The following is an 8,929-nucleotide window of genomic DNA, read 5'->3' as shown; positions in this document are numbered from 1 at the left end:
GTTGATTTTGCAAAAATATTCGGATATTTCGACAAAAAGACATGCTTCACACCGTTGTGAAGAGTCGATTCATATAAGTGGTGCTAAACCCTCCGCTTGATCCAGTCCGGATCAAATTTGATCGTAAATACAAGTATTTCAAGTAGAAAAATCTGCATTATTAAAGTAAAAATCAAACTTCTTAGAAATTTGTGTGTTTACATATATGTATAATACCTTGAGCATCTGCTCCACTGACTCGCAAACCGATAATAAAGCCAATATTTTTTTTTTGTTTTTTTACAATAATGAACCATAACAATTCGCAATAGAAGTGCGACGATGAAATATTCATGGTTATTAATACTACCTTAACCCGATTCACGATCGACTAAACACTTTATAGCTTTTAAGAAGAAAATCCAGGAGGAAAATATGAAAAGAAAACAGAATTTTTATAAATGAAATGAAAATTCAAAAGAAATGAAATTATTGCACCAAGTTTACTCAAACATGCAAACAATCAACCATTAAGACACAATGCAAATCAGTCGTAACAATAAGAATGCCGATAATAAAAGCCAACAACAAACATGCCCACTCCATAAGCAAGCAGCAAATGCCAAACAAAGAAAAGCGAGAAGCAAAGTTGATTTTAATTCCCATTCAAGTGAATTTTCCAGCAAATTGCTGTCAACACCCCCCACCCTGAACACATGACTTACACGCGTGTATGCATGCGCAACCGAGCATAAGAAAAAGCAAACAAAGGATGTGGAAACACAGATAGAAGGCATAAGTTTCAATGTACACTGCTTTTGTGTGTGTATGTGCGGCTGCTGGGTGTGGGTGTGAAGAAGTATGGGGGTGAGCATATTGCTGAGAGAAATTGCACCTACGCAATTTAATTTCGATATGCTTGCGTGGAAAATATGGCGCGACAGCGGAAGGCGCTCGTCTTCGTAACCCATGTAGTACGAAGGGCGCCTAAAAGCAAAAAAAGGATACACTGTACTCTGGGAACTTAGTAAATAAGGTATATCTACATAATATTAGAGCGGGTCGATTTTTGTTTTTCTATTTAACATCGCGTATACGGGAAATGTTCTTGGCATCATTCTGAACAACTTTGCTTAAGAAAACCGGTTTCGAGTTAATGATTTTAAATCGAAAATATGAATAATCTGTTGTATGAGAGTTATTTGAAACTTTTGATCAATTCCAACATATGTCTATAGATAATAAAATAAACCTACGTATTAAATTTTATTCAAGCTGACGAAAAAGTTTTATGATCCCTAACAAACTTTGCCTCAAAAATGGCTGACTGAAAAGCAGTTTTAGACCCAAAAGTCTGTTAAGCAAAGTTGTACAGAATGATTCATCAGATTTCTCGCATACGCGATTTTTTTTCTTTTTTTGGCTCTCCCCTGTAAATCGCATCGCTCTAATAAATAAATATATACATATATAGAAACTCAGAGATTTCTTGCTAAAAATATAATGGCATGTCTTTATAAATATCAATATGCGTGTGTGAAGTTATTTTGTGTAGTTTACGTCTTCGTCTTCTATACTGTCAAGAGCTATTTTTATAAAGCCAGACTCACAGCTGATTGGAAATTTTAGCACATTTGTTAATAAAATGATTTTAATGAAACTAACAGGCTCTTTTATTTGCCTTAGAATTACATTTTTTATTTGAACGAAACAATTCGAGATAGACTTTGTGTTCGTTCGAAACTGAAAATTGATGAAAAAGTTTGAACAACAGGTCAACAGAGAAATGTGGGATAGTAATGGTATTATTATGAAAACAAATGTGATAAGTATACTATGTATGTTATGATACAAGTTGGGCCATCTAACGTTTTAAAGTTGAATTATCTATATTTCGACATTGGAAACGTCAAAAACCATTCGGAAAGTGACAGATATTCTGTAAAAAATTTGCAAGAAATGGGTCAGCTATTCACTAGAAAACTGGAAATATTGAAAACTTTGAAAAAAACCGGGGATGGTCAGTTTACCGAAAAATCATCTTTTTCGGACAGGCTCATTTCCACCTTGATGGTTACGTTAACAAAGCAGAATAGTCGCATTAAGGGTACAGAAAACCCGCACGTTTATGGTGCGGATTTTGGTCTGGTGGAATCATCGGGTCATTTTTCTTCGAAAATGAAAAACTGCCGTAAAGTCATCAATGGTGAGCGATATCGCCGCAATGTTGACCAAATTTTTCTTCAAACAAGTGAAAGGAAGACTTGGACAACATTTGGTTCCAACAGGATGGCGCTAGGTGCCATACAGCAAACACACACTCCAAATCTACACGCCCTATCTTCGAAAATCACATAATCAGCAAAAGAGGCCTCCCAGAGCTGCGTTAACTCCATTGGACTATTTTCTGTAGGAAGCTGTTAAAAATAAATATTGCATAATATCCTAGGAAACAATTCAAGATCTAAAGTAGAGATTCAAGCTGCTGCTTAGCTGCCATAAGGCCTGAAACCATCGAAAAAGTACTCCCAAAATTGGATGGTTCGGATAAGCTACTGTAAACTCGTACGTGGTGGTCATGTTTTCCACAAATAATTGTTTTTAGTGACTCCAACTATAGAATGCTCCAGACTTTGAAATTCTTTCAGAAGCAAATCCTGAGATATTGTTCATATCTGACTTTGGCAGGTCAGAATCATTCAAAGAGGTAGGATAGTAAATTCGGTAGAGAAGTTAAAAAATACTATATCTATACAAGATATATATGATACTACCTATATATCTATTCACCAATGAGCAAACGCATTGTATGAGACGTAGATATTTATGTACTGAATTGATGCCCTTGAAGTTATGAGCATTTCAGTAGCAGTATGATAAAGTCTCAGCAACATAGTTTAAGGAGGTATTCTTTCACAGGATTTTGAAAAAATCGATTTTTTTGCATATCTTGAAATTTTAGACTTTCAAAAATATGACTTTGGAAGGATTTTTCAAAATTCGACTTATTTTCGGAGATACAGCCGATTTTGTGACGTAGCGTCCGTGTTCACTAGAATTGTCTCCTAAACTTTAAACGGGTTTTTCTCAAAACTGACTCTTTGGAACGATACCCACGATTTCAGGTACTACTGGACCGATTTACTTGAAAGTCTTCTTTATAGGCTTGTCTATGGTTGGAATATGCCCCATCCCCAAACTTTTATTTTTTTATTATTTAAAAAAAAAATCAGAAATAGTCAAAAAGTGATCCAAAAAACTTTTTTCAGGCAGTGCCATTGTGTGAAAAAATGTTTCTCACTTTTCGTAGTTCCCTCTATTACAACATTATTCTATATTAATAATCTTTTTGTTTTTTAGTTTCAGATAACTAGGAGGGTTGAAATTTTTAGAGACCCCCCACTTCGTCAGCTCATAATTTTTGAAATGTTTTACTTTTTTAGTTTTTAATTTTTCCTGTGCTCTTCTAAAATTATTTCAAATAACTAATAAAATGCTTTATGCTTCCTAGACCAGAATACCCCTTAAAGAGAGAAAGTCTTCATAGTCATTATTTGCAGTTAACATAAGATCTTTCAAAGATCTAATGCTTAGTTTATAACGATGGATTATTTTTTTATTAAGAGGGACTTAAGCCCATGACGTCTTATACATTAAGAAAAGTGTCCCCAATGAAAATTTTGAAAAAAAGGCTAACTATTTTTCTTAGGTGCTTACACTAGTTGCGTCTCTTAATATGTTAGAACTATTTGTGCTCGAACACAATGATTGCGAATTATAAATTCGGCATCTAAACGCAACCTAATCATGTGGGCATTATATTCAATTTATTTTCGTCTTAAAATGGTCTCCTTACTATAACCGCATCTTTCTTAATAATCTGTTTGCCAAGTAATTAAGTATGTTGTTCTTGTTTGTTTGGAGCTGCAGTTAGCAGTGTTACATAATTTTAATGAAATGCCGCCGGATTGACTTCATAAAAGAATTCGTCTCCGTTTCCAGTTACTTAGACTCGAATGAAACCTGTATAATGTTTACTAAGGATCTTTCGTTTCCTTTGCGTATTTCACTCTGAAACTCCATCGTTTAACATAACACCTGTTGGGTTTGAAAAATTAAGTCGCACAATGCAGTTTTGAAAATACCTCTGACTGTCGACTTTTGGTTTGTGTTTCATTAATAAACCTTTACTAGCTTGCAGCATATCTGGTGGGAATTCGATTTAGGAAGTTGACAAAAGCTTCTCTGTTATTGATTTCAAACATAATCCTACTTACTTTTTCGATGATGCCATCATTAGACCACGATTTGAAGATCAAAGTGGTTTGATGTAAGATTTCAACGACCACACGAACTTGAACTAAAATGCTTAGAAACTTAGAATTATTGTTTTATACAACGAAAATGTAAGTAGTAGAAAATCTTTGAGGGTACTATTGGTACTAAGTAATGCAAGTAGATCACCGCAACAACAAATTCCCTTATGTTAGACAGTCATTAATTATTGTTCAAGTGCAAGTAAATAGCTCGTCAAAAGGTTCACTAACAAGTTGATTCTTTTCTCGCGTGAAATAGTGAAAACTGTCTCAAAATAATGCATTTCAAATCCAGTTCACTGTGAAAATACCTTTTCAAATAAAAAGTTTTCCATTCAAGCTTTGATTTATAACAATTAATTTATGCTATCCTAGTGGTCTGATATCGGCAATTCCGACATTAGCTTCTTATGAAAAGGCACGTATACAAAATTCTGCATTGATATCTCTAAAAGTGGGTTACGAATGAGGAGACAGACATGGCAAAGTCATGCCAGCTGCTCAGCTGATCTTTACTCCTCATCTGTCTACTTCAAACGTTTCCTTCTGGTATTAAAAACATCATGTAAATTTAATATGCCGTGATCAGAGAGGTAAATACTAATCTTCGGTGAGCTTGTTTTGGGTCTTCATGCTTTTCAGGGACTGTTATGCTTACGGTCATATTGTCACAAAATTCAGTCAAAATACTTTTAGTTTTTCAGCTAATTTAATTTTTGGTGCTCAATGGCTTTATGGAATATTTGCCGGAACGGATAATTGGTGGAAGAAACAACAGTTATATTAAGGATGGAGAAAAAAGATGGCTGCAATTTATTTGTAATCCTTCGGTAGAAGCAAACCCTTTATTTGGTAGATAAAACTTCATGCATAATATGTCCAAATGTGATTAAGAAACACAACAAACAAAGAACACAACAACAAAGAGAATTTCGTTTTTCCAATGTTGTCAAATAATTTCCACCCTTGGATGAGTGTAACTCGTTAAAAACATGTTTTTAAAAATCTTACGTATATACTTAAATAAAGTCAGATATTAGCTTTTCCGACGCTGAACCTGAAAGCCAAGCTCCTATATTCTATATTAACACACCATGTTGCTAGCAATTGCATTTATTACAGACTGCTGAATTTTAAAACATTTAAGGTTATATTTCTAGGTTTGTCTTTTAGCTTTTAATTTGCAACATAACAACTCTCATGCACATACATATGTAGAGTAGGTAGTAGATATACTTATAAGTTGCTTCTATCGTGCTCTTAAAAAGATGCGTTCACTGCTTTCTTACCTGCAGCTATATATATACTTGCTGTGCCTTTTTAATAAATAGAATTAATAAAGCATATTACTGCACACACACATATATATATATGTATGTAGATATAAAGTGATGATGCATATACAAACACACATGCACGTGATAAACGACTAAGCAAAGCGCTTTCTGCATATTAAAAAAGAACACGAGGTACGCAAATAACAACAACAACAATGCAATGAATCTTCACATTTATGTCTGACTGAAGTGAGTTTTATTAAATAAAGTTGTGAATTTTATTAGATTAAGTGGAGTACAATAAAAAATTCACAGCAGTCGAGTGCATTTCTTTCTTCGAGGTACCAGCAGCACACTTTTTGTGCGTTTAACCACGCATGCGGACCTGGAGATGTATCCGACTGTGTACCTGTGTGTGTGTATCTGGCAAGCGAGCAGTAATTTCATAATTCATGAGTACGAAGTAATTTTTATATAATATTTATAATATTACATTACATTAATGCCTGTTGTATGAGTGCACGCATACTAATGTAAAGCGAAACTTTGGCATTGCGAAAATATTTTCTTCAATTATGTGGAAATAAAAACTAAAAAAAACGCAGTTTTTTTTGAAAGAATTGATAAAAATTAAGATAAATATTTGAAGATATTATATTAGTTTAAAATAAATGAAAGTGTTAGTTTAGTTTAGTTTATTACGTTTCGAAACCCAATTATTTTAGATTTTTTGGGTTTTCGTGGTTAATAATCGTGGTTAATATCACTTTTTACTCTTGCAACAGATTATAATAGTTCTGTTTATTCTGTTCTGTTGTTTATAATAAAGATAAATATAACACGGCAATGGAAAAGTGATTCCTACCATAGTCAAACACCATAGTCGTTTTTTTACAAAATTCGTTACTTCTATTCAAAGATTCAAGGTTGATACACTGTTTATAGCAACCATCCAACTTTTCAATATCATTTTTGTAGTACGATTTATCATTTGCTTCAGAATATGCCTCGGTTTCGATGATCACTTCTTCATTCGATGAAAATATCTTTCCAGCAAGCATTTTATTCAGATCGAGGATAGGATACATTCTCTGAGGTCCAGATCTGAAGAATAGTGTGGAAAGCAATTTAAGCTCAATTTATGGATTCCTGCCACCGTTTTCACTGACTTGTAACACTATGAATTGTCCTGGTAAAACAAATATTTTTTTTTTTTCTTCAAATGCGGGTTTTTCACGGCGATTTCGTCATTTAAACGTTTCAATAACGCTATGCAATAATCGCTATTGATAGTTTTTCATTTCTCAAAGTAGTCAATAAAAAATATTCCATGTGTGCACCATAATACAGACGCAGTAACATTGCCAGCCGACTATTGCATTTTTTTGGAACGGGTTTTATCGTATGTAGTCCAGTCAGATTACTGTCGATTGGATTTTGAAGAGAATTGATGCAGCCATACTTCATCTATTGCCGTATTGGGATGCCAAAATGGTTATTATGCTTCAATATCTCCAATCACTGCTGCGAATCAGCAACTCGTCGTTGTTTTTGGTCAAAGGTAAGCTCGTGCCGGAAGAACTTTATATAGAGATTTCCTATATCAAAATATCCGTTATGGTTATGATCTACATATTCAGTTCATATTCTTAGAGTGCCTGCAATCTCACACAACTTTACTTTACTGTAATTCAAAATTATTTTGTGGACTTTTATGGTGTTTCGTCGGTTACAACCTCTTTTGGGCGTCCGCTACATTCACCGCTTTCGGTGCTCATTTCTCCACGTCTAAACTTAGCCTACCAATCATTGATCGGTAATTTTCCTGGGACAGTGTCTGAACACTCATCATCACAAAAGTTTTTCTCCAACTGTATATTTTCGTTCAAGAGTGTTATTTCACCAACACGTGAAATTCCTTTTTATTCATTTTCCACAATAATAAAAGTTGCTTTCCTCAAAATGATAGTTGTAATTCGCAAACTAATGATCGGACAGTTGTGAAATTTCTACACGCGTTTTGTAGGTTAGCTCACATGGATTTAAATCTAGTAGCGCCATCTACACGTGTACCGGAACTTTGTTCAATTGATCTGTTATTTACACATATTTCAGTGAAGTTGCCGTCAGCTACCGTATGACATAGATATGGGCCCATGAAACTCGGTAAATCTGCGACAGATATGATCAAACTGGCTTACCCAGATATTGCTTTAGCAAGAGAGGTGGTTTTGTTTCGATGGCACCAGGTCTTTGGAGGGCCGGAAAGGTCGCTGATGAAGAGGTGTGCTGAGACCTGCGACTTCGACAAAAACCGACAATGTGTGTCGTGTGCGCAAAGTTTTAAACTCAGACCGTCGACTAAGTATTCGTTTAATTGCCTCGATGTATAATTTATCTAAATTTTAAGTTCACGACATTGCAACAGAGTACTTGAACATGCGCAAGGTGTGCGAGAAGATGGTCCCAAAGTGTTCACGACAATCAGAAATTTCAGAAGGGTGACAAGAAAACCGGGCAGCCGCCCTACAGCCCAGATGTGGCCCAATGGTTTTTTTTTTTTTTTTGTTTTCTTGACGGAAAAGGATTGAAAGGCAAGCATTTTGAGGCAACAGAGGGGATTAGAGAATGCGCCTTCCGTGACGACTTCAATGCTGGGAAAGCGTGCTGGCAGCGCTGCATCGATGCAGAAAGAGCATGTTTTGAAAGCTTTTAAAAAATTGTAATGAATGGTTCAATAAATTGTTTTAAATCGACTCCCAGTCCTATTACTTTCCGGACCAACCGTATATTCAGAAAAATATTTCGGTGAGCAGATAGTTTCACGTTTTGGGCCGATCGATAGGTCATCAATATGGCATAAAAATCTGAAGTTTATACGGACAATTCCGCTTCAATTGAGGTGTGTCGTGGGCGCGTGTCGTTTGCAAGTTATAAATCAGAACCAGAACGACTCATCGCAAATTGGACTCAACGAATGAACATCTAAAACTTTAAAAAATAATCTTCAAAAAAATAATTGCCAAAGAATGTTGTTTCCGAATGATAATAAGCACTCCCCATCAAATTTGAAATTTCTCTTTTAAAATGGCATGGAAGTTTTGGAACATAATAGGCAACGGATCGAAAGAGAACCATCAACGCATTCTTAAGCATCTTTATTGCTACTGCAGCTTATTGCACGAAGTTGTGAGATTTAATAGCGCTATCCAATGAGTTGTTATTATTTTACTTTAACAAAAAGCGCCAGCTTACTTTGAGTTTTTATGAAATTTTATGAGTTGTTTGATAAGTGAATTTTTCTAAATTGAAAGTGCAAATGCAAAACTGCGACAATATCTCACTGCAACAAACAAC

This window comes from Bactrocera neohumeralis, chromosome 4 (assembly GCF_024586455.1).
Source record: "Bactrocera neohumeralis isolate Rockhampton chromosome 4, APGP_CSIRO_Bneo_wtdbg2-racon-allhic-juicebox.fasta_v2, whole genome shotgun sequence".
Classification (NCBI taxonomy): domain Eukaryota; kingdom Metazoa; phylum Arthropoda; class Insecta; order Diptera; family Tephritidae; genus Bactrocera; species Bactrocera neohumeralis.
This window is presented reverse-complemented; position numbering follows the sequence as displayed.